The sequence below is a fragment of the Mustela lutreola genome, chromosome 18 (assembly GCF_030435805.1).
Source record: "Mustela lutreola isolate mMusLut2 chromosome 18, mMusLut2.pri, whole genome shotgun sequence".
Taxonomy (NCBI): domain Eukaryota; kingdom Metazoa; phylum Chordata; class Mammalia; order Carnivora; family Mustelidae; genus Mustela; species Mustela lutreola.
Window position 1 is genome coordinate 910979 of NC_081307.1, and position 26322 is coordinate 937300.

Consider the following 26322-nt stretch of genomic DNA (forward strand, 5'->3'; position numbering starts at 1 on the left):
TCTTATATTCATTATAAAATTATTAACTCTAAGCAAGAGATGGAAATAACTTCAGTATCCATTAATGGATGAATGAATAAAAAAGTATGGTAAATATATACTGTGGAATACTACTTAACCATGAAAAATTAAGAAATACTGCCATTTACAACAGCATGGATGGATCTTGAAGGTATTATACTAAGTGAAATATTTCAAATATTATATATATATTTTTTAATTTATGTATTATGATATCCCTTACATACAGAATCTGAAGAAAAAGCAAACTAATGGAAACTTAGAGTTGAGTTGACAAGGGGTGAACCTGGGGTGGAATAAGGTGGTCAAAGGGTACAAACTTGCAACTATAATAGGAAAAAGTTCTGGGGATCTAATGTACAGCATGATGATCATAGTTAATAATATATACATACATTTTTATTGTGCTTCCCTTTATTAAACTTTGCATATATCACATTCTTACAAGTTGAAAGTTTATAGCAATCTTGTATAAAATAGGTCTGCTGCCACCATTTTTCTAACAACATTTGTTCATTTTGTGTCTCTCTGTCACATGTTGGTAATTCTTGCAATATTTCAAGTTTTTTCATTATTATTGTATTTGTTATGGTGATCTGTGATCAGTAATTATAACCCACTGAAAACTCAGAACTAGTTTACTTAAGATATATACATTGTTTTTCCTTAAAGACATAATGCTTTTGAACAGTACAGTATAGTGTTTATTTTTTATATGCACTGGGAAACATAATATTTTATTTGCACTGGGAAACCAAAAAAATAATAATAATTTGACTTAGTTTATTGAGATAATCACTTTATTGAGGCGGTCTGGAACAAAACCCACAAGACCTCTGAAGTTTATCTCTACTGTACTATATACATAAAAGTTGCTAAGAGAGTAGATCTTAAAATTCCTTACCATACATGAATAAAAAACAGTGGCAACTATATGAGATAGTAGATGTATTAACATTTTTATGTAGATTATATTGCAATACAGATGTATGCCAATTTATCAAATGGTACAAAATTTACACAATGTTAAAAGTTTGCAATGTTATAAGAAATCATTTCTTATATTTACAAATTATAATATGTCGATTATTTTTCAATAAAGCTGGAAAAAACTTTTTGTAGAATTAATCTATTTTTCAAAAAAGGAAGTAAGGAAGTAGAAACTGCAACTAACTCTGAAATAATAGAATACAAAATCCATTTTAGTTATATACACTGTGACAAAAACTATTACTTAGTTTACAATGAAGGAGTACTTAGGAAGCATGAAGGATGGTCTATAAATAAGGCTGAAAGAGCTCAGTTTTAAAGTTTAAATTTAAAATCTTCTTTTGAAATACTAAACTGACCACCCAGTTTTCCAAACATAAATGTCTTAACTGCATGAATTTATTTCATACAACTCTATAATCTAGTTTCATAAGAAAGCAGCATGCAAATTTTGAATAAGACAGACTTGCTTGAGTTTCTTTATGTTCAACAGTAAAGGATACTTCCCTAAAAAGAAGAAAAATCATCATATTTATTATGATAATTATTATTCATAATGAGATTCATATTGAATTAGGGAATATATATCCTCAGAGGGGGTAAAGTAAAATGAAATTTATTTTGGTAAATGTGTCTATGAATAGTCAATACAATGCCTCAATATAAATGAATATTATCATTTTGAACAATTTAATTACTATTATTAGAATTATTATAAGTATAAAAATAGCTATCATTTTAGCATGGAATATGAGACTCTCATGCTCCATGCTTCATTACATCCACACAACAACTCTGCATAATAAGTATTATCATCACCATTTCATGGGTGAAAAAACTGAGGCTAACACATTTAGATAACTGGTTTATGATTACATGGCTAGTAAAGATGCATCACACTAATTTACGCTTTATGATTTCAGAGTTGTACTCTTTCCACTGCACATTCTATTACTCTGTAAATACTTGGCTTGTTTTCATTTAGTTCTTTAATTTTATTCATGTGGTGATGGCTTAAAGCTCCATTTAAAGGAAGCTTAAAAAATTCATTTAACCAAAAGCTCCCAAGAATTAAAAATGTCATGGATCTAATGTAGACATGAATATCATTAGTTAATGGGTAACTATATATTTTCCACTCTAGTGAGATAACAATCAGAGTATTTTTCTAAGTTTTAGTCTCTGAGTGCTCAAAAGGACTTTGTTAAAATAGGAATATTTAGACAAAGGTGATCAAAAGTCTGCATCAGGTCACCTTAAGATAAATATTAGGAAACTGAGGAAACAAATGGAGATTTGAACACTGAGCTATGATATAATGAATGGTTTAAAGTATTTAGTAGAGCATAGAAAAGCCCTTTAAAGCCTGGTCTTAGCCTAGCATTGCAGCTTCTGGGATATCTGTCTATCATCTATCTATCTATCTATCTATCTATCTAGATATAAATTTTAAAACTTTTTTAACTTAAAGATTTTGAGAAATAGAACATAATTAGCACCATAGAAGATCTGTTTATGATAACAACCTAGCCCCTCCTCCCAGTTTGTTAATATTCTCTCTTATTTAATGTAACATTGTGCAAATATACCACTACTGATCTGCCGTTATGAATGAAATAACTATAATCATCTGTTTGCATATCCTGGTGAAAATATTCATTTAGTTCAATGTTGTATTTCTAGGAATGGACCAAACTTTTTTTTAAATTTTTAAGTTTTCTAAATATTGTCCAACTTACCTCATATGTTTTTATTATGTGCACTGTCATTCCTTCACATTCTTGCAAGACATTTTCACTGTTTGCCCAATATGGTAAGTATGTAATAGTATGTCATTCTAGGTTTTAATTTATTTTTAATTTAATTTAATTTAATTCCAGATTCATAATAAAGATAAACAGTTTTTATATATGAGTGGCCATTTGGATTACCCTTTCTTTAAAGTACATGCTCAAATCTTTTGATATCTTAACATTGTGTCATACTGACTTCTTTAATAGTAGATTTTCTGATTGAACCTTTAGCTGTGTAGGTCTTCTCTATTTTATTTTGAACTTGTTTTCATTTCAAAATCTTTATATTTATTTTCATAATCTGCTTTTATTTTGCTTTGTCTATTATCTATCTATCTATCTATCTATTTATCTATCTATTTATTTGCAAGCAAGAGAGAGCGAGCAAGTGAGAGCGCAGGGAGGGATAGAAAAAGAAGGGAAAAGAATCTTAAGCAGGCTCCAGGCTCAGCACAGAGCCCAACTCTGGGCTCTATTTCACAACCCTGACATCATGACCTGAGCCAAAATGAAAGAAATAAAATAAAATTAAGGTGTTAAAAAAAAAAGGAAAAAGAATTGGAGGTTTAATTAAGTGAGCCACCCAGGCACCCCTGTGGTATCTTAAATTAGCTGTCATATCTTTAAAGTTCTAGAGTATCCATTTAATTCATTTATAAAATCTTTCTCAATATCATTTTTAGTTTCAGTTTTTTATTCAATTTGCTTCCCCTCTCATTTCTTTGAGCAGAGTAATCAAGCCATTTTACAATCTTTATTGATAATTTTAACATTATACTTAATCCCATTTTGTCTATCAAATCTTGTTAATGGTTTTTCTTTGTGTGCTTTGTTCCATTTTGCTATGTTCAAGACATTATATTTGAAACTCTTATTGAGTAGGGATAATTAAGAGCTATAATAATGGTATGGTCCTCCTTGGCAGGATTTTCTCTTATATCTGAGACTCTACAAGACAATCATATTCCAAATTCAGTGATTGACTTTCTCAGTTTACACAGAAGGCAAGGTAGGCTATAGTCTTATTTCTGCTTCTCCTTGTGCTTTGGGGATCTCAACTTAAATTTGGGTTGTACCAAAGTTTTCAAATTTGATTGCTGCTGGATTTTGAATTTTGTTTCTCTAGTATCAAGTGTCTATTAAAAACACAGCTCAGTGTGTTTTAGCAGTTTCAAATGCTCTCATAGCTAAAATGGCTTCAGGCATATATCTCTAGGCTCTCATTGTGTTTCGTATTTTGGCCCAGTAATCCCTCACTTATTTTTATAATCATTCTGATATTTTTAACTTTAAAAGCTATTTTGTCTGGATTTTTAAGTTGTCTTAAGTAGGATTTTTTAGATCACCATTACTAGAAGCAACAACAAATATACATGAAAATATCTGCAGTAGTTTATCACATCTTCATGGCTTTGAACTTTCATAAGCCGAGGCATCCTTCTCTAATCACTTAGGCAAACTCCAATTTACCCTTTAAAACAACACAAGAATTGCTTCATTTAAGAACATGTTCAGGGATGACTCTTCCCCACTGTTCTTACCAACATTCCCACACACTCTTTGCTACCCACACTTGTTTATGAACTTTCATTAGGTATATCAGCGTCATTAGGTATATAGAATTTTGCTCTATTGTATTTTTGTCCTTTAGAGCTTTAATTAAATATTAATTCCATAGAAAGTCTATCCCTTTTCTTTCAAACCTGGGTTAGTTATTTCTTCTCATTCTTTGTCAGAAGTTACTTTATTAGAGAAACTTACAGCTGTATTGTGACTTTGGAGCCTTTACAGTTTTTTGACTGGAAAAATCACCCATCTCTGAGATTTTTACGCAGCTTCCTAGCTGATATTATTCAGAAATCTGTTCAAAACAGACTTTTTCAGGGAGGCCCTTTCGGACCACTCAGTTACAAAACCTCTTCTCAATCACTGCTCTTTTTAAAATGTGCTTATTTAGTTCAAATATGCATCACTATTAAAGAAAAACCAGTACGATTTTTTTTTCTTTTTAAAGTTGGCTTACCTATTATCTATCTCTCCCATTAAAATGATTCCTCTAGGCTGGGGTTTTGTTGTGCTCATCTTAGGCCAGGCACTCAATAAATTGTCTCTGAATGATTGAATTGTTTGACTCCCTTGCTAGATTCTCAACTTCATGAGGCCAAGGATTGTTCTATTCAGTCCTTCTTTATCCTCAATGTCAGTTATATTGCAGTCACTTATGTGACTAATGGTAAAAATCACAGAAAGAAAGAGTTAAAACTACAGAAAACCCCCGTAGGTTCAATAACACAAAGCTTTCTAAAATTATTTAGCCCAAGAATTGAATACTGGCTGCACTTTTAATTTTTTAAAAATGGTATTGAATTTAATTTAAATGGAAACACTTGAATGGTAGAATAATAAAAAAAATTATAAAAGCAACTTGCTCCTTAAAGTAAGAATTATATAGGGCATCTCTTCTAGAAGCAAAATTTTCAAATGTCAAACATCTGAAAGCATAGAAGGAGAAGTAAGAGTGTGAATTGTACTTCAATGCTCTTTTCTTTATATTCAGAAAACAGCTTCATTCACACCTTTCCAATTTTTTCAACTCTTTTGACAAAGCCTTCAGAGGAGTTACTGCTGATGACAACCAACACAGCCTGACAGGAGAAATTTTATAAAGAAAAATAATAGCATGTTTTTCCCAAATTGTTAAGGATATGGTGAAGCTCTGTTGGATTCAAAGGAGGAATGTGCAATTCCATGCTATATATAATAATAACATTTTAATAGTGGCTTTGCAATTTTTCAGATATATCCATTTACTGAAAGCACTATCAAATAAACAAAAACAAACAAATTAACAGGGGTTCAAGACAGGAATTATGTAATCTAAAAATAGCACATGTTCACAGAATACACAACACATATCCCAAGTACTACTATAGGTTTCAAGTTATAGTCAAAACAATAGTAAACATGATTCAGACCCTACCAGTCAAATCATAAATGGGACCTTAACTGTAAATCCTTATCTTTAGATCAAAGCGGGTAATTGGGTGCTGAAGATACATTATAGAACTAATATGTTATAGAACTCCTCTGAAATGAGTCATTTATTCCATCACTTTTCCTGCACAGCTGCTGACCCATGTTTTGGTTCCTGGAAATAGCTGCTACCCTGTCATACTTCTTAAAAGCACATATATTGATAACTCTACTCATTCCTCCATTCCTCTGTGACTGTCACTGTGTTAAAATGTGGAGTCAGCTGACTCACTTGTGGTGGTAATAAAGTAGATGAGTTTGCAAAGTATTTTGTTATTTCTAAAAATGCAAAAACCAAATTACATTGAAATACTAAGGGGTGTTTCAGGGAGAGCTGTAGGATGTGGTTTCTTGTGTAATCCACAGAGATTAGCTCCAACACCTATTTAAACTCTCCTCTAGGAGCAACCTTAGTGGTAAAACAAGAAGATAAACAGATGTATACACACCCTGGCACAAAATTATCACTTATGTTTGGCTTCCTAGTCTCCTCATGTTACTTATTTATCTTAACTTCTCTCTGAAATCAGGGAACACAGAATCTCAATCAGTTGACATTTTTCTACTGAATTACCCAATAGTCTGATCATACCCCTAAGACTTCTTTAAATTATTTCACTCATAATCCCAAATCTGCTTTGCTTCCTCATCTTAGTACACTGTAATTTGATTTCAAAATGAGGACAGTTGTCAGTAATGCCACATTCATTAATCTATTTTACAATTCCATGTACTTAGAACTATGAAAATATGTTAATAACATCCATTCCAATAAGCCACCCTAAATTTATTATCATGAAACAAGACCTCAAGAAAGAGAATTCAAAATCATCCATGTATTTAAAATTTATTGCAATAAAGCCTTTATCAATAGACTTCCCTGTGCACATGGTGGTCAAATTGCTGGTGAAAACCAGCCAGATCTATTACAAGCTTTCTCATGGCTTCTAGGTAACCCAAGTGAGCCTTTATTGATACTGGGAAGGTATAAAGCAGGGAAGGGATAAACAGTGATGTAAGAATTGGCTAGATAAAAGTAATGACTCTCATTACAAAGTGAGTTTTTTAAAGCAAAAGAGCCTGTTGGGAATATTGTTTTATAAAATAGTGGTTTTTTTAATTAACTTTTTAAAATTCAATTAGTTAACATATAGTGTACCATTAGTTTCAAATGTAGATTTCAGTTATTCATCCATAGCATATAATAGCTAATGCTCAGTACTTACTGTTATAGCTTCTTGAAAGCAGAATTTTAACCCACTGAGCCACCCAGGTGCCCTTGAAAGCAGAATTTTAGATCATATTTTCTAATTACTTCCATGTAGTACAACACTTTTCTGCTAGCAATCTTCAAAACATACTGTTTGTTAGAGGAATTTCTTTAATAATAAATAAATAGGAATTTATTTAAATTTATAAATATATAAATTAAATAGGAATTTATTTAAATTTATTTAAATATTGCACACTGTTTTATTGCGCATAGATAAGGTGATGATATTATAGCCTTTAGTTGGTGGTACTGATATATCACTTTCTTTTTACTTCTCAGTGCATTCTCTTTGCACAAAATAGATATATATTTTAAAAGAATCTGAATCTGTGGCAAACTTTTAAAAAACCCTATACAGTAAAGTTTATCATTTTAAGTAATCTCAATTATCTTCCTCAATTGTGATAGTATATCCTTCTATCTAGGCCAGATATTGTATGAGCGATTTGAAGAGACATACTTTTCTAAATTTCACTTTTCTCATCTGCAAAATGCTGATCATGATCCTACAATAAAATACACTTACAATTTTTTGATGAAAATTTATTTATTTATTTTAAGATTTTATTTATTTATCAGAAAGAGTGGGCGAGAGATCAAGCACAGGCAGACAGAATGGCAGGCAGAGGCAGAGGGAGAAGCAGGCTCCTGGCCGAGCAAGGAGCCCGATGCGGGACTCGATCCCAGGACGCTGGGATCATGACCTGAGCCAAAGGCAGCTGCTTAACCAACTGAGCCACCCAGGCGTCCCTTTTGATGAAAATTTAATCTGTATAAACAATATATTTGCTGTAATGCGTGGTTCATGGAAAACATCTTATTTAATTATAAGCAACAACAGTATTAGAAATTAAGTAAATGTGTCTATAATATTTAAAGTTTTAACACATAATTCCAGTGCTTTGCCTTATTTTCTCAAATCCCTTTACCACATTCACTGACAGAGTCAAATGTACTTTTTCTACTAGTAGCCAGCTCTTTGTCTTTTGTCAGAAAGATGCCCTTGTGAATTATTTATAATAGATATATTAGCAATAATAATAATAATAAATAGCAATGAAAATGTTAAAAAAAGTTTTCTTAACTAATTAGGGTTCTTAGACATCAATTAGAGGAACCACCTCTGGACAGCAAATTAATCTGCAAGACATTCCCAGAATTAACAAGTCAGTCAGATACAGGGTTGTCCATAGACTGAAAGGTGAAGCAAAAGGACTAGGTTTGGAAAATAGGTAAGGACAGTGAAAAAAATGATCAAATTTTTGGGCAAAATAAATTCTTAGGTGTCCTTTCAATGGAGTCCTGGGCATTATGTAGCAGAAACTCTGGAGATTATCTCAACCCATTGGAGTCCCCCGTTTATTAGCTTGCTATTGACAAAGTTATTTACAAACTGTAGAGCAAGAGGTTATAATGTAGAAAACTGATGGTAATGCACAAGATTCTTGTTAACAATAATGCAAGTTAGTAATTTTTCATTAGAAAACATAAATGCTATATCCCAAATTATGGGCCCAGAGCACTTCTGCTGCACAACTCTGCTTATATCCCAAATAACCATGTGAACTAGTTTTAATATCTGCTTCTCTTATTAATTTTTGAATAAAAATTATTGACACAAGTATTTTATAATTGTGTAATAATCATGCATTTAATTTCTTGGAGAACAAAACACACTTTAGCATAACTATGTTCTTTCACAGAACCAGCCTTGATAACACACTTCTATATGTTAGAAATGATGTAATAAATGTAGAATATTAGGCACTCGTTTGGTATTCTTTGCCATGTTTTGCACTATCTAAAAAGAGATCAGTGAACTTGGACTGGAGTTACTAGACATGGAAGAAAATAAAATATTATAGAGAAGAATACTCTGTGGTCCACAACCTAAATGGGCTGGGATTCCCATCATTTGGATCCCTGTAGCTTTACAAAAGTCAATTAAATTTTTGTATCTCCAATTAAAGTTGATTCCCCAGTACTTTTTCAAACATCTCTTGTAAAGTATTGTTTCCCAGAAAAAAAAGGGATTTTGCACATGTATCTGCCTTTGTCTCTGGTCATGATCTCAGTCAGGATCGTGGGATCGAGCTCCATATCGAGCTTCATGCTCATTAGGGAGTATACTTCTCAGTCTCTCTCTGCAGCTAACTCCCCATGCGCCACTCATGCTCTCTCTCTCAAATAAATAAATACAATCTTTAATTTTTTAATTAAAAATAAGATAAATAAAATAAAATAAAAAGTCTGGTCTTACTGCCCCACTTAGCTCCTTTTTTTTTTTTTTGAGTTGTATTTAAAGCAGCATGAGAGAACATGAGGCTCTCAAACTTAAAAAAAAGGAAAAAATTGAGCTTTGATAGGATTTAAGATCTTGTCTGCTAGACAAAAACGTTGGCTTTGTTAACATGTGAAAATTAACAAAAGAGAATAAGATAGAATTCTAATAATTTTTGTAGAAATTAAAACTTTCCTCCAATCCAATTACATACAGACCCATTAAGTAAATTCATTCCAATGTCCCAAACCAACCTTTTCTAATAGTAATGCATCTGTGTAAACAGGGTCAACCCAAGGAATAAATAAATATTATTATATTTTTCCTGTCTCTTCCACAGTCACATCTGGGTATATTGCTAGCAAGCCAATTATCTATCTTATAAGACATGATATCATAAGAAAGGGTATTCTGTCCATTTGGAACAACTGAATATCATTTTAATTTTATCTTGGTGCAGTAACTTGAGATGATACAGTGTGGGTTATGAATATATATATATTTTTTTTTACTGGAAGAAGAAATTATTGAGATATTGGTTATCCAAGAGAGATTGACAGGTGTTGATAGTTGCCAGGTCAATATCCATCTACTTTTTCCTTTAATATCAAAAAGCACTGATGGATTGAAAACAAGGAAACTTAAAACAACATCGAATATTTTATTGTCTCTTTTCTAGTTATATTGTAACCATATGACAAAGTATCAGTCGTACAAGCTATCATGCTCTTTTACCTCTATCTTTCTGCCAGAAATGTGGGCTTAATAGTGAGAACTCCAACAGCAATTTTTGCAACTGTGAATAAAAAGCCATGAAAACCTCTAAGATAGTTCACTTGACTTTCTTAAGACTCTGAACCAACACCAGAAAACACTCTCTGTAGTCTTCTCGTTAAATGAAAAAATATGGTTAAACCACTTTTGAAAGTCTACTACATACAGCAAAATGTAAATCTTAATTGAAATATGTCCTCTCAGCTGTGCTTAAGCAACTGAGTCCTGAGCTTTTCAGGTTTTCAGTCTGAAAGAGTACACCTCTGGTGCTCTGAAAGGGAAGAGAAAGGACACCCTGTTCTCCATATAAATTAAAGAAGAGAAATCTGTGCATTTAAGTGGGCCATATAAAATTTATCAAGCAATTATCTCCTAACTCCTTCCTATCCAAAGTACCTGATATGCTCTCCCTACTCCTTTATTCCACGTTACTGCCTTTTCCAGGATTCTGTCTCACATCACAACATGTTTTCTGTTATTTCCATCTTGCAAGCTAGTTTTGTTTTCTCCATCTAAAAAAGTCAACAATCATTGTGTATTTCAATTCCCACTTTCCTCAAATGCATTGATTCTTCTTATCTATTACTCTTTTCTCATACTCAGTGTCTTTGTCTTTATGGGGTTTGTACTTTGCTTTTCCCCATCCTTTACTGCCATTATATAATCAAATCTAATAACTTCTTCGAGAAAGTTAAAAATTCCTGCATAGCCACACGTGAACACAAAGTCACTGATTTTTAGCAAACCTATAAGATAGTCAGACATCCATTCAATTTCTTTTTTTTAAGATTTTATTTATTTATTTGACAGAGAGAGATGACAAGAAGGCAGAGAGTCAGGCAGAGAGAGAGGAGGAAGCAGGCTCCCTGCTGAGCAGAGAGCCCGATTTGGGGCTCGGTCCCAGGACCCTGGGATCATGACCTGAGCCGAAGACAGTGGCTTAACCCACTGAGCCACCCAGGCGTCCCTACATTCAATTTCTTAACTGAGTCTCAAATGCATCCTGAGTTCTAACCTAAACCTAAGTTCTACTTCTTACACGTTGTTATATGACCAAATTCTTTCAGTTCAGTATTTTGTAACATTTAAATATTAATCAATTGATGCTTTGTCTGTGTATTTCTATGAAAATAATTTGAATACTGTAGATTTATTGTCATATTTTTAGATTTATAATCAAAGTTTCATCAGTTGAAGTTTTTGGAAATTTCAGATATAATGATTAACCTAAAATGATACTGCCTCAAATCCCTCTGATATCAAGGCCCAACACCTGATTATAGCCAAACCTGTGGTGGATAGTTCCATGGGAAATTGCAGTTACTTAACACTGATAGCATCTCATGTTCTCTCTCTCATTTTAGAATGTCTCCAACACAACCCAAAAGTGTAGGAGAGTTAATGTCCTCTGAGGACAGCTCTCAGTGAAGTGGAAATAAGAACCATAGATAAAATTGTCAGTTTTCAGGTCTTCATGAGGACAACTTAAAGAAGTTTCTCAGGACCTTTCAGTAAAAGCAAGCCTTCCTTTTCTATCCACAACAATTATATCAACAATGTACCTCTTTGACAAAGTTGCTTCTTCACTGTATCACTTTCCCATTCTTTTCTACCTTGGATAATCTCCCAGATAAACTAACAGTACTCAAATCCTTTGTCCTACTCTTTGCTCTCAGGATAAATGGAGCCAAAAGACTTAGATTAATATCAAGTTCGAATGGGATCTTAGAGCTATTTCTGTCCAGATTTTCATAAACATAGGGACCTTTGAATTATCAGGCTATAAATAAGTTCTAAATGGAGGGGGCAAAAGCAAAACGTAGAAATTTTTATGTTTGATTTTTAATCAGGATTAATTGACTTTATTGATTATTAAAAATACTAACATTATAAAAGTGTGGATCTTTGTAAAACAATGCCATAATGTAAGAAATAAGTTGCATAGTCCTTTGGAGAATATTAAACCAAGTGTTCAGGTGCCATCTAATTTCTTGTTTAATCCAGAACTTTGGTGTGCATTATCTTGAGGAATAGGATTTTGAAGTCCAGACAGACTAACAGAAAACTGATCCAAATGTCTGTGTTTATATTTCTGCTTTTGTTGTAAAAATCAAAGTGTGATTGCTGGTTTAAAATGGTAAAACTAATAATGTTCATGGACTCTATTATAAATTTTCTAATTGTAAGGGAAGAATCCAATAAACATATAATTAATTGATTTGCAAATCCTCAAAGAGCTACAGGATCAGGTAGTGGTATGTTCTGATTCAACAGCATCATAATGCAGCATTTTATATGTGTGGCTAATGGATATTTTCATGAATGTTTGCTAGCTAGTCAGCCAATACAGAGAAATATTAGGTAGGGTAATTACTCTCACAGTTGTGTTTAATAAAATGAGAGAAAATTATCAAATGACACTAATAATAATAATCCTATAGCAGGCTAAATAATTCAATGATAATTACAAGTATTAATCTAGCTTTCTTCCCTGATTATGACTCTTCTCTCCTTTATCATAATGGGAGTAGCAGATTGTCTGCAATGAATTGTGAAAACCCAGCAGTGACTTTGGCAGTGAAGGCCTCCCATCAGTTTTGATAGGTTAAAATGATTCTGGATGGTCTTGAGCAAAAGTGTCAATTTTTTTATCTGTGTGTGTCATAAAAGAAAGAAGCAATAGTAAATTCTTGCAGTTATTCCATGGAGCCAATAAAGTCATACTGCCAACAAGAGGCTGTTGACACCGTAAGTGTAGTTAACTGTCTTGAAATACTAGGCCTGGAAATAAAATTACAATATTTCACATAACCTCTTTTTTTTAAAGAAACAAAACAAAACAAAACAACTATACTGCTTACATTTAGGGCACTGCTGTTGTGTAACTATTTTTGAATATGTCTACTGTAATTGTATATATATATATTTTTTCTGTGCAATAAATTCATTTAGAGATAAATTTGGATTGCAAATTATTTTGGAGGAGGCATTGTATTTGTGGCTAGTCTTACAAGTAAAAAGGACTAAAAGAAAGAAGAAAAACATTTTTTATTACAGCATATTTACATCTGTCCAAAGTACTTATTTACTATAATACTGACTAATGTATAATACTGTACACAAAGAAAGAAGTTAAATGAGTTATAATTCAGTCGAAGTATAGCTGGCCATTTTAAAACTTACCACTGAATCTTTCTGGTATGAAATGTGATATCTGGCAATCTGGTCCAGTTCATTACATCAGGTCATTTGTATGTTCTTATGACCATTTTGATAGCATAGCACATTTTATAACCCAGACATTTTACAATGGAACTATGATGCATGTATTTTCAAAAGTATAGACATACATGAAGCTATGAGGTCAAAAAAGATGAATGTCCGTAGTACCATATAGACTCAACAAATAAAAGTGTCCAAGGCTCTGAGTGAGATTAACGAATATTGTATAAGATTAGGTCAACATGTGGTTTTGATATAAATAATCTGTTCTTAAATTAGAGTTACAGTCGTTGAGTACAGTGTTGAAAATGGCAGATAGATTTTAGCTATCTTTGCTCACTAGGGAAAATGGAAAAATGTTTAGTTTGGTCAGATTTTCACTTAACTTCTGAAAAATCTTACGTTTGAGAGAACCCTTCTGAAGTAAGAATCCTTAAAGACATAACCCTTTTGGCACAAGTTTTCAAGAAACTTGTTTGATGTTGTAGACAATTATAGGGCACATGTACTGTTCTAGATGTTTCATGCCAATAATATGTAAGCCATACCAAGGCTACATATACATATAGAGATGTTCCTCAGCTTACAAGGGGGCTATGTACAGACACACATAAAAAATTGAAAATGCATTTAATACCCCTAAACTATCAAATATCATAGCTTACCTTAAGCTTATTTAAACATACTCAGAACACTTACATTTGCCTCCATTTGGGCAAAATCATCTTAAGCAAAGCCTATTTTATAAGAAAGTATCAAATATCACATGCAATTTATTAAATATTACACTAAAAAAAAGAAGAATGGTTATATATAGAATGGTTGAAAGAATATCAGGTGTTCTCCCCTGTAATCTTCTAGCTGACTGGGAGCTCACTGCTCCTGCCCAGAATCACAAGACGGCACCATACCACATGTCACTGGCCCTTTTTATAAAGACCCAAATTCAAAATTCAAAGTACAGTTTCTACTGAATCACTTTCACTTTCACATCATTGCCAAATATATCGTAAGTTGAATCATTGTAAATCAGGAGCCATGTGATTTGAAAGTTAAATCACAGTCACCCATATACACACAAAAAAAGGCCTTCATGTAGGGCCATCTATGTATCTCTAAACAACATAGCATGACATATCAACAGCAAAAAATGGATGTGAAGGGGACAATTGCTTTGCGTCAGTACTCTGAGCAGTAACATACATGGCCTTACTCACCTAGCAGAACTCCAGAGCTAGCTGATGGCAAGAAATTTTACAAATGTTTCCTGAACAGCTTAAGTACTGTTATTTTTAAATTAGTGTGCATAACTGTTTTCAAAAGATATGTTAATTTATTTTATTGACTTATTACAAAACCAAATAATTTCCTCTTATTTAAGTGGCAGGTAAATAGAATTCTTTTTAATTTAAATCAAATGGCTTTTTAGGGAAAATATACTAAAAATTCTGAAACTTGTATTGCTTATGAATCTTTTATTGGAATCCTTATCAAGTTGTATTTTTCAGGTTTTTCCTAAATAATATTCAATGAATTGAAAATATTTTTTGGATTTTACTCAAGGCTATTAACACACAATTTCACTTTGTTAAATATAGTGCTAAACGTTCAACCAAAACGTTGTGTCTTTTTTTTTCCACTACCACATCCTCCATCTACTGACTGGATTCTCTCCCCAACTAGCACATATATACCACTGTCTATATTTAGGATAAGTAAGGGTCATCTTTTGTCTTTATTCTATTCCTCGTATGCTTCTGAACTTGTTGAATTTTAATATAGTCACACCATAAGCATCACATATTTGATTCCCCTTTCAATAGTAAACAGTGCACAACCAGAGCATACCTTCAAAGCTATCAATAGACTTACTCTGATATATTATTTTTGTATTTTTGTAAATTAACATAATTAAATTATAGAACAAGAGTTTCGGGTGGTAGGTGTTGTAAGTTTTACCCAAACTGACTTTTGTAAAACTCGTTTTTGTCATCATATATGTCAAGTAGTTTTCTCAGGTTTATTTTTAGAATATCTTTGTATAATGAATATTTACACTGATATCTAGTATAAAAATCTTTCAATTTATTTTAGAAACATTAAGATATTGAAAATCAATCTATTTCTTTAATTCATTAAAGACATTTTTGGCTTGTTTCCAGTACTTTCTTACTGGTTAAAAAATGAATTTGAAGTAGTCTGAATTTCATTATTATATGGCACTTTCCCTTTGATGAATACAAAGACGATATTCTATATTAGCTATCTGAGAAGAATTTATTTTTTTAATTTTATTTATTTGTGAGTGAGAGAGAGCACAAGCAGGGGGAGCAGCAGGGTGAGGGAGAAGCAAACTCCCGGCTAAGCAGGGAATCTGTTGCAGAACTGAGTCCCAGGACCCTTAGATCATGACCTGAGCTAAAGGCTCAGGCGTTTAACTGACTGAGCCACCCAGGTGTCCCAATCTGAGAAGAGTTCTGTATGTTATTCCTATTCATATGAAGTTTACAGTCTAGGTAATTAACTTAATATTTTAGTGGCTATTACATAGATAGCACTATGTTCCAGGCAGAGAGTAAGAAAGAAATATTAAATCAACCATATTCTATGCATTCTAAATGAAAATAATTAATCAATCATAATAAATCCTTCTATTTATGGAATATCCACTTATAAGCTTTCCTCCATATGAACAATGCCAAATACCAGAATAAAGGCTCATCTTATACAAATAAAGGATAGAATTAAAGAATTCTGGTAAGCCATTTAATTTTGAAAAATGGTGCTATATTGTTGCTAAGTTGTGGTTTTCAGTTACATAATATCTGATAAGTGTAGAAGTAACGTGAGTGTTACGTGAGATGAGAAATGGTATATAATTAAGATATTTTTAAAAGTACAGATAAATACAAATTTGTAAACATAGCATTATGGAGGAATAAAAATAAATGATAGCTACACACTCTAAAGTGAGTAAATCTTGGAAAGTTAATAGAGAAGTAAAACAAGGACAGTGCAAAAAGTATGGTACATTTTTATGAAGTTCAAACAAATTCTGTGAAACCGTAGATGGACTTAAAGATACTATTATGTATCAAATATTGTAAAAATTAAGCAAGGAAATAGCAAACATAAAATAACCAAAGCATACAAACTTGGGTACATACAATAGTTGTGATCATGTTCTACTTCATAAAGAGATGAGTTAATAGATAAATAGAAGTAACTAGACTTTTTAGAAGTTAATAAAATTTTGCCTGTTATTTCTTAGTAATATAAAATATATGGTTTTCTAACAAAAACGCTTATCTTAAAAATATTTAAAAATAAATTTCAGGCTACTCATAAGGTTCTATTTACTTTTCCACTGAAGGAAAAGCTGGTTGTTGTAGTTGTAGTTGTTTGTTTGTTTTAGTCTCCTCCTAGTTTTTATTATTATAATGTGGAATGAGGAATGTTAGATTGAAGAGTGAATTATTTTATAGACAAAAATAATTACTTCATTCACCTCCTGGTACAGCTGATGGAACTCCTGAAAATATGCCCTTTTGCCATATGGAAGAGTAACAGTTATGCTTACTTCTGAAACATGCTTGGTGGTGGGCCTAAATAGTGACACCATAGTAAACATTTTGAATATTTGCAATTAATTTTTATTGTCATAGGGCTCCAAAAGGCACTGCTGGTATCTTAGCAGGTATTTCAATAAAGCTAAGTTTCCTGACTGTTAAAAAATATTAACAAGGCACAAAACATGGCAGAAGTATTGTCCTCAGATATTATTTTTTTCCATATGCTCCTGATTCCAGACATGACAAGTTAATTTTTTTAATTTTTTTAATAAAATATTTTATTTATTTATTTGACAGAGATCACAAGTAGGCAGGGTCAGTCAGAGAGAGAGGGGGAAGCAGGCTCCCTGCTGAGCTGAGAGCCGGATGTGAGACTTGATCCAAGGATCCTGGGATCATGACCTGAGCCGCAGGCAGAGGCTTTAACCAACTGAGCCACCCAGGTGCCCCCATGACAAGTTATTTTTTTTTTAAGATTTTATTTATTTATTTGACAGAGAGAGATTACAAGTAGGCAGAGAGGCAGGCAAAGATAGAGAGGAGGTAGCAGGCTCCCCGTTGAGCAGAGAGCCCGATGTGGGGCTCCATCCCAGGACCCTGAGATCATGACCTAAGCTGAAGGTAGCGGCTTAACCCACTGAGCCACCCAGGCGCCCAACAAGTTATACTTGATAGATATATATACAATGTATTTTCCAGTTATAAGAAAAATGGTTCTGCTATTTTTAAGCTTTTTTAAAAATTACATAATTTTTTTAAATTAAAATTTTATTTTTTAATGTTTTACTTTTCTTTTCTTTTTTTTTAAAGTTTTTATTTATTTATTTGACAGACAGAGATCACAAGTAGGCAGAGAGGCAGGCAGAGAGCGAGAGAGAAGCAGGCTTCCTGTGGAGCAGAGAGCCCGATGCAGGCTCAATCCCAGGACCCTGAGATCATGACCCGAGCCGAAGACAGCAGCCCAAACCACTGAGCCTCCCAGGCACCCCAATGTTTTACTTTTCAATATACTACTTAGAATATAAAACCTATTCCATTTTGTAAGAAGTTTACCATTTAAAAAATGGTAATTTTCTCATTGTGTCTTCCCCTCTCATTGCTTTATTTTGAATAAAACATTTCACAATAAACATAACTGATGCTTTCCTTTTGATGGTCCCTCTGTTGGTCACATTGTATATGAGCCATGACAATTAGTTTTACAAAATTTATTGATGTTTGTTGATATGTTTTATCATAACTAATTTTCCCTCCCTTATCTAGATTCCCCAGCTTTCAGACAGGTGGACACTTCAATAAACCATACCCAAGGGATGTATCAAGTACTTCTTAGACATTCTCTCAGATCCTTGAGGTCTCATTTTGCCTAGGGATTTGCAATAGGTTCTGCCAGAGGCACCACTGTGACAACTGATGTCCATGGTCTATCTCCTGCTAAGCTCAAGAGGTCACTGGTTTCCACGTTTATCTATACAATTAATGCATTCCATCAAGTTCTTTTTTTTTTAATATTAACAACTTATTTTAAAGTTTATATGGAGAGGCAAAGACTCACAATATTCAACATAGTGTTGAAGGAGAACAAAGACTGAGGACTGCCTTCAAAGTTTACGATAACGATGGGGCGCCTGGGTGGCTCAGTGGGTTAAGCCTCTGCCTTCAGCTCAGGTCATGATCCCAGGGGCCTGGGATCGAGTCCCACATTGGGCTCTCTGCTCAGCAGGGAGCCTGCTTCTCCTCATCTCTCTCTCTGTCTGTCTCTCTGTCTATTTGTGATCTCTCTCTCTGTCAAATAAATAATTAAAATCTTAAAAAAAGTATACCATAACGATAATTGTAAGAAAGATATTGTAATACCACAGAAAGACTAGATTAAAGGAACGGAATATATATTATCAATTATATTTTATATTTAATATAAAAGCAAAAGCAATACAAGAGAGCAAAATACAATCTTTTAAACAAATGGTTCTGGAGTAATGGTGAAGCTAAATGTAAAAATATAAAATAAAAATAAAATAAAATAATAAAATAAAACAAATCCAGGCAGATATCATACACTCTTCACAAAAATTAACTCAGATTGGATTATAAACGTAAACATGAAACATGTAGAAGGTAATATAGAAGAAAATTTAAATGACCTTGGTTTTGGCAATAACGTTAGCTACAAAAGCACAAGCACTGAATTTAAAAATGTCTACTCTGTGAAACACAATGCCAAGAGAATGAAAAGGCAAAGCACAGACTATGAGAAATAATTTGCAAAATACACATCTGTCAAAGGACTGTTAATCAAAAATACACAAAGACCCCTTAAAACGCAACAATGGGGGAAAAACCTGATTAAAAATGAGCCAAAGACCTTAGCAGATACCTCACAAAAGAAAATATTACAGATGGCAAATAAGCATATAAAAAGATGCTTCACATCCTATGTCATCAGGAAAATGCAAATTAAAACAAAAAAGAGACACCAGTACATACCCAGAATCCAGAACACTGACAACAGAACACGAAATGTTGGTGAGGATGTGGAGCAACAGGAATGTTCTTCCATGTCTATTGAGAATAAAGAATGGAAAACAACTTGGCAGTTTCTTACAAAACTAAACATATTCTTGCCAGATGATTCAGCAGTAGCAGTTCTTGGTATTTATCCAAAGAAGATGAAATCTATACACACAAAGATGTCTATAGTAGCTTTATTCATTACTGACAAAAGCATGGAAGCAACCAAGATATCCTTCCATAGGTGAAAGGTCAAATAAAGTGTAGTACATGCAAACAATGGAATATTATTTAATGCTAGAGAAATGAATTACCAAGCCATGAAAAGATATGGATATAAATATTTAATAAATATTTGATTTTAGGCTTCTACCAGTCTATCAATAGTATTAGTATATTTTAACAGTGAATGCTCAGCATTCATGAATTTACCTAATAAAATATTTGGGGTTCAATATTTTAAATACTTCAACCTCTATGATTATATTCCTAATAATTTTGAATTGGGGTAAATAAACCTTAATTTTTTGTAACTTGTTTCTTATTGCAAAAGAGCTCAATGAAATTTTAGAAAATAAAAATTTACAAAAAAAAGTTTAGTTTACTATTGCCAAATAATTAAAAACTTTACCTTATATTCAAATACATATATTTTTCTAAATTGATTTATATGCTACTAAAATCAAAAACTTTTAGTTATACTAGATTTCATATCATGCAATCAATGCCAGAAAGCCATCTGACGATGACTTGTCTTAAATAGAGTTAAGATGGGTGTTATTACAATGCAAGATGGAAACAAAGATAGTATAACAATTGAGTGTTACATAACTTCTCTATTTTGATCAAGTTACTAATCTACAAAAGGCTTTTATCGGTGACAGACTTGGGAATTTAACAAAACTTTTAAACTAGCATGTGTGACTTATTCCTAGAAAACAACACAATCAATAACACTTTATTTAGATTAAATCATGACTATATCTCCATTTGAATAAAAAAGGTAGCAACCCCAATAAGTTTATTGAACATGAAAATTTGAAATGCTATAATGCTCCTAAGGAATTAAATGATGTAGTCATGAATTACAGAAAAAGGATATAAATTACCAAAGTGTTTGTATAATTGGAATGTACAACTGCCCATTATCGTTCAATAGTGTAGGCTTGTGCAAGAACTCAATAAAAGAACTCCACTTCTAAACCATAGAAAATATGTTCCCTTTCCCCCTATATACAACTATTAAGCCATTCATTTAGCTTTTAAAATATCCACTTAATACAGGCTTTTTACTCATTTGAACAGGCAGCAGGGCTCGATTCTTATTGCTTACATCTGAAGGATAGATGTCTAGCGTAAGAGGTAAAGCCCATAAAGGAGCCCAATAATAACAACAAAATACAGTTTAGTGATCCCTTACAATCTGCCAGCTACCTTTCTGAGAATACTTCAATTAATAATACATATAAAATACCTGACCACAAAGAGCTTACATTCTTTTGAAATATAATAGTGAAATAAACCAATAATAGAGGGGCACCTCGGTGGCTCAGTCCATTGAGTGACTGCCTTTGGCTTGGGTCATGATCTCAGAGTCCTGGGATGTAACTCCCCAGCAGGCTTTCTAGGCAGTGGGGTGTTTTCTTCTTCCTCTGCGCCCCCTCCCAATTCTCTCTCTCTCTGTCTCCAATAAGAAAATAAACCAGTAATAGAATAATGATTGATGGTTGATGGTGATAAGTGTTACAAAGAAATACAAGAAAGGTAAAAGCCATTGGAGAATGCTGCGATGAAAGTTAATTTTATTTTGTGTTGGGTGGTTATATCTCATTTATGAGATGTTATTTGCACAAAGACCCAGGAAGTGAAGGAGGGTGTTATACACATATTAAAGGAAAAGATTGCTCTAGGCAGAGCAAGTAAGTATATAGACTTTTTGTGAACAGCTGGTCTGTTACTTTTGAGGAAAAGCAAGGAGGCCAATGAGGAGTTCATAGTGGTGGAGAGAGGAAGAACGTATTGATGCATGACCTTGTAGTACATTGAAAAGCCTTCAGTTTTTATTTAATATGAAAGGGGAAGATACCAAAAGACTTCCAACAGCAGAATAAAATCATCTGACTTGATTTTTAGGTGAAGATGCTGTACCAAAATAAATTTGCAGGGAGAAAGGAGTGCAGTATGTTTGGAGTGGGATTATCAATCAAGTCAATAATTCAGGAACATATAATGGTGTTTTTAGCATGCTGGGTGGTAATAGAAGTGGTGAGGTATGGTTTTTATTTTGTATATATTTTGATGGTGAATATTCTGGTGAACAGGATGGAGTATGTGCAGGACAGACAATATCAACATTTATTTTACCTGCACAAACAGAAGGGTGGAGTCTTCATTCCCTGATATGGAGAGAACTCTGAGTTCAAATGTTCTTTCTGATTAAATGGCATAGTGATGATGAGGATTTAGTCAGACAGTGAAAGAGAACAGTAAGCATAGTGTTAAGCGGTAAGACATTATAATACATTTGAACATTAAAAAACGTTGTGTTGGATCATCTGTTTATGTGAGTAAATAAATAAATAAAGCTTCTGGGGGTTCTGATAGAGGTAAAGAAGAGTACTATATGATCCAAAGGGGCACGTGCACCAAATGTTTATAGCAGCAATATCCACAAGAGCCAAACTATGGAAAGAACCTAGATGTCCATCAACAAATGAAATATATATATATATATATATATATATATATATATATATATATGATGGTATACTATGCAGCCATCAAAAGAAATGAAATCTTGCCATTTGCGATGACATGGATGGAACTAGAGGGTATTATGCTTAGCAAAATAAGTCAACCAGAGAAAGACACTATCATATGATTTCCCTGATATGAGGAAATGCAGGTGCAATGTGGGGGGGTTGGGGAACAGGAAAAGGGTAAATGAAACAAGATGGGATTGAGAGGGAGACAAACCATAAGAGACTCTTAATCTCACAAAACAAACTGAGAGTTGCCAGGGGGGTGGGGAGGGTAGGGAGAGGGTGATGGGGTTATGAACATTGGGGAGGGTATGTGCTGTGGTGAGTACTGTGAAGTGTGTAAACCTGGCGAATCACAGACCTGTACCCCTGGGGCTAATAATACATTATATGTCAATTAAAAAAGAAGAAGAAGAAGAAGACTATTATAAATCAAATCCTATGGTTTTCAGCAAAGAGTGTGTAATCAGGCATATTTTATTAAAGGATCCAAGTAAAATGATGGTAGAAAATTGGAATAACAGAAAACATAAAAATCAGAGATTTTAAAAAGAGATATGGGACAGTGTAGAGAATATAGTCAATGATATTATAATAGTGTTATATGGTGACAGATGGTGGCTATATTTGTAGTGATCATAGAATAATGTATGGAGATATTGAAAAACTGAAACCAATGTAACACTGAATATCAACTATACTCAAATAAAAGAATAGTAAATAAAACATTTTAATTTAAAAAGATAAAAAGAGGTACAAGAATTTGAAAAGTGAATTTCAAAAAGAGTAAAAATGAGGCTAAGACATACTCTGATCCTTGAGGAAAACACCATTTTGAAAATTCTTCCCATTTTGAGAAAACTCAAATGAATCAGTACCATAAAAGAACCCATTTTAACTGAGAGATGTAATGAATGCTCAAGAAATAATTTTATGACAGGATAATTCTTCCCTCTGAAACAGCATACAGAAACCAGAGGAAACACCTGGAAGCAAAATAAACTATACTGAAAATAAGAATTAGGAAAAAGATAAATGATGAAAGATAAAAAATTAGACCTGCGACAGAGATCTAGTGAAGAGAATTTTTAGCTTGTGGTTTAATGTTTTTGAGGATAATCTAGAGTTCATAACTGCCTTGAGACAGGCTGGTTGTAGGCAGTTTAGGCAGACCCCGAAGACAGGCCTACTTTGGGCAGGTGGTGTTGGAGGAGGCCATTGGGCTGGACAAAGACAAATCCAACCATTTGACTAAAGTGTCTGTGAAGATGTTGAAGTCAGAAGCAACAGAGAAAGACCTGTCAAACCTAATCTCAGAAATGGAGATGATGAAGATGATTGGACAGCACAAGGACACCATCAACCTCCTAGGTCCTGCACACAGGACGGTCCTTTGTACACTCTCATGGAATATGCCTCCAAAGACAACATACAGGAGTACCTGCAGGCCCAGAGGCCTCCTGACCTGGAGTACTGTTACAATATCAGCCACAATGCAGAAGAGCAACTCTCCTCCAAGGACCTGGTATCCTGTGCCTATCAGGTAGCCTGAGGCATGGAGCACCTTGCCTCCAAGAAGTGCATACACCAAGACCTGGCCACCAGTGAAGTGCTGGTGACAAAGGACAGCATGATGAAGATTTCAGACTTCAGCCTTGCCAGATTTATCATCATATAAGTTCCTATAAAAAGACAACCAACAGTGGACTGCCTGTGAAGTGGATGGTCCCTAAGGCCATGTATGACCAGATCTACATCCACCAGAGTGACTTCTGGTCTTTTGGGGTGATCCTGTGCAAAATCTTCACTCTGGAAGCCTCCCATATCCTGGAGTGCCTGTGGAGGTGGTTTTCAAGCTGCTGAAGGAGTCATTTGATGGATAAGCCAATAAGTGCACCAGAGAGTTATACACAATAATGAGGGGTGGCTGGCATGTGGTACCTTCAAGCTGCTGGTATAAGACCTGGATCATACTGTGGCCTTGATCTCCAACCAGGAGTTCCCGGACCTGTCCTTGGCCCTGGAACAATACTGTCTATGCTTTCCCAACACCCAAAGCTCTGCCTGATCCTCAGAGAAGAATTCCACCTTCTCTCATGTGCCGTTGCCCAGGGAGGCCTATCTGCCCTGACACCCAGCCCAGCTTGCCAATGGTGAACTCAAATGACTAGTATCCCTATTACTCCTGTCCAGATTCCATCATAAGCTGTAACCCTTACTCCCAACCTCCCTGCAAGACTCACTGCCTTCTCCTTTGTCCCTTTCCTACAGGCAGGAGCCAGCTGCCTACCTGAGGCCTTCACCCCTTGAAGTTCACCTCTCTTCCCCTTCCTCTTCCTCCTCCTTACAACCTGCTCATGAAAGAAAGGCACAGAGAGGCAGGTACTTGCTCGTGGCTACTTCCTTCCCTCCCATATGTTGGACCAAGACCCCTCCCTGGCATCTGGTACTGCCTGGACGTCAAGGGAATGGGAGATGAGGCATGCCAGTGAAAGCTGTCGGAGCTTTCCTGTTTTGGTTTTGTCTGCTTAGCATAACATGTAAGACTGAGTTCTGGTGGCAGAGACCTAGTCCTTGGGGCTATAGCACTAGCGGGGGGAGGTCAACTGCTCTGGGCCTTGGCTAAGAGCAACCCCTGCTCCAGAGATATGGTGCCAAGGGCTTATTAATTTTGATACTAATTTGCTTTGCTGACCAAATACCTGGTATCAAAAGATGGGAAGGCAAAGACTGGAAGCAGTGTTGTGACCATGGGGTCCAGCCCCAAACTATGAAGAAAACGCAAAGTGTATAAATCTGAATAAGTATATATTTACACACCTCTTTAAATAGGTTGTTATCAAAGATTTAGTCAATGGGTAATATGCTCCTCGTGGCTGGGAAGCATCAGTTGCCATATATCAAAAACAAAGAAAAGAGGTGTCTGGGTGGCTTCCTCCATAAGTGTCCCTTCATTTCAGGTCATGATCCCAGGGTCCTGGGATGGAGCCCCACATCAGGCTCTCTGTCATTGGGAAACCTGCTTCTCCTTTTCCCTCTGCCCTACTTATAGTTCCTCTTCCTGTCTCTCTGTCTGTCAAATAAATAAAATATTTAAAAAAAAGAAACAAACAAAATGTTTTTAAAAGGTCTTTTTTTTTTTTTTTAATTTTCTAGGGGTGCCTGGATGACTCAGTTGTTTAAGCAGATGTTTGCCTTTGGCTGAGGTCATGATTCCAGTGTACAGGAATCCAGCCCTGCATGGGACTACTTGCACCCCAAGGAGCTTGCTTCTTCCTCTCCCTTTGCACGTGTACACCCGCTTGTGCGCTTCCTCTCTCTCTCTCTTTCTCTCTCTCTCTCTCTCTCGCTGTCAATAAACAAAATAAAATCTTTTACTAAATAAATAAATAAATAAATAAACCTACTTTCAGTTTAGGTCCCTTAATAAAAATTGCTACTGCTTCATTTAAAAAGAAAAAACATAATTTAGAAAGATGCTTCCAGAGCTAAAAAGCTGTTTTTTTTTTTCAGGATTATATATAGAAGTGCTTTATAAAGTAAAAGAAAAACTATGCTATATTAACACAAATCACACTATAACTTCGGTGGTTATATCAAGATAATGAAAAGTGATTTTAAAGCAAATTTCATTATCAGACATAAAGATCGAGTCAAAATTACTGAAGAGTAAAAGGATGAATTTATCAGGGAGTATAATAATTCTTGACTTTTAATATTTAATAACAGATTTGGGGATATATAGGGAAAAACTAAGAACAAAAATAATAAATTCTACCTTAGAAGAGAAATGGAAAAACGTTTCAACCCCTTTATTTTAAGATTATATAGAAAAATGGTCATCAAATTGGTAAGATATGTAAGACTTGAACAAAATTATCAACTAACTAGATATGCTTGATATTACAGAACACTCCCAATAACCACAGACTACATATATCTTAAGCCATGATTTTCTTTGCAAAGGTCAACATTGATAATGTTCTAGTCATACGTCCGTGTACCAGGAAAGAAATAGCATATTTCTTGAAAGACACAGCTATCAAAGCTCCATTGAGAAACCGTAAAGATGGAGAAGGGATTTGCAAAT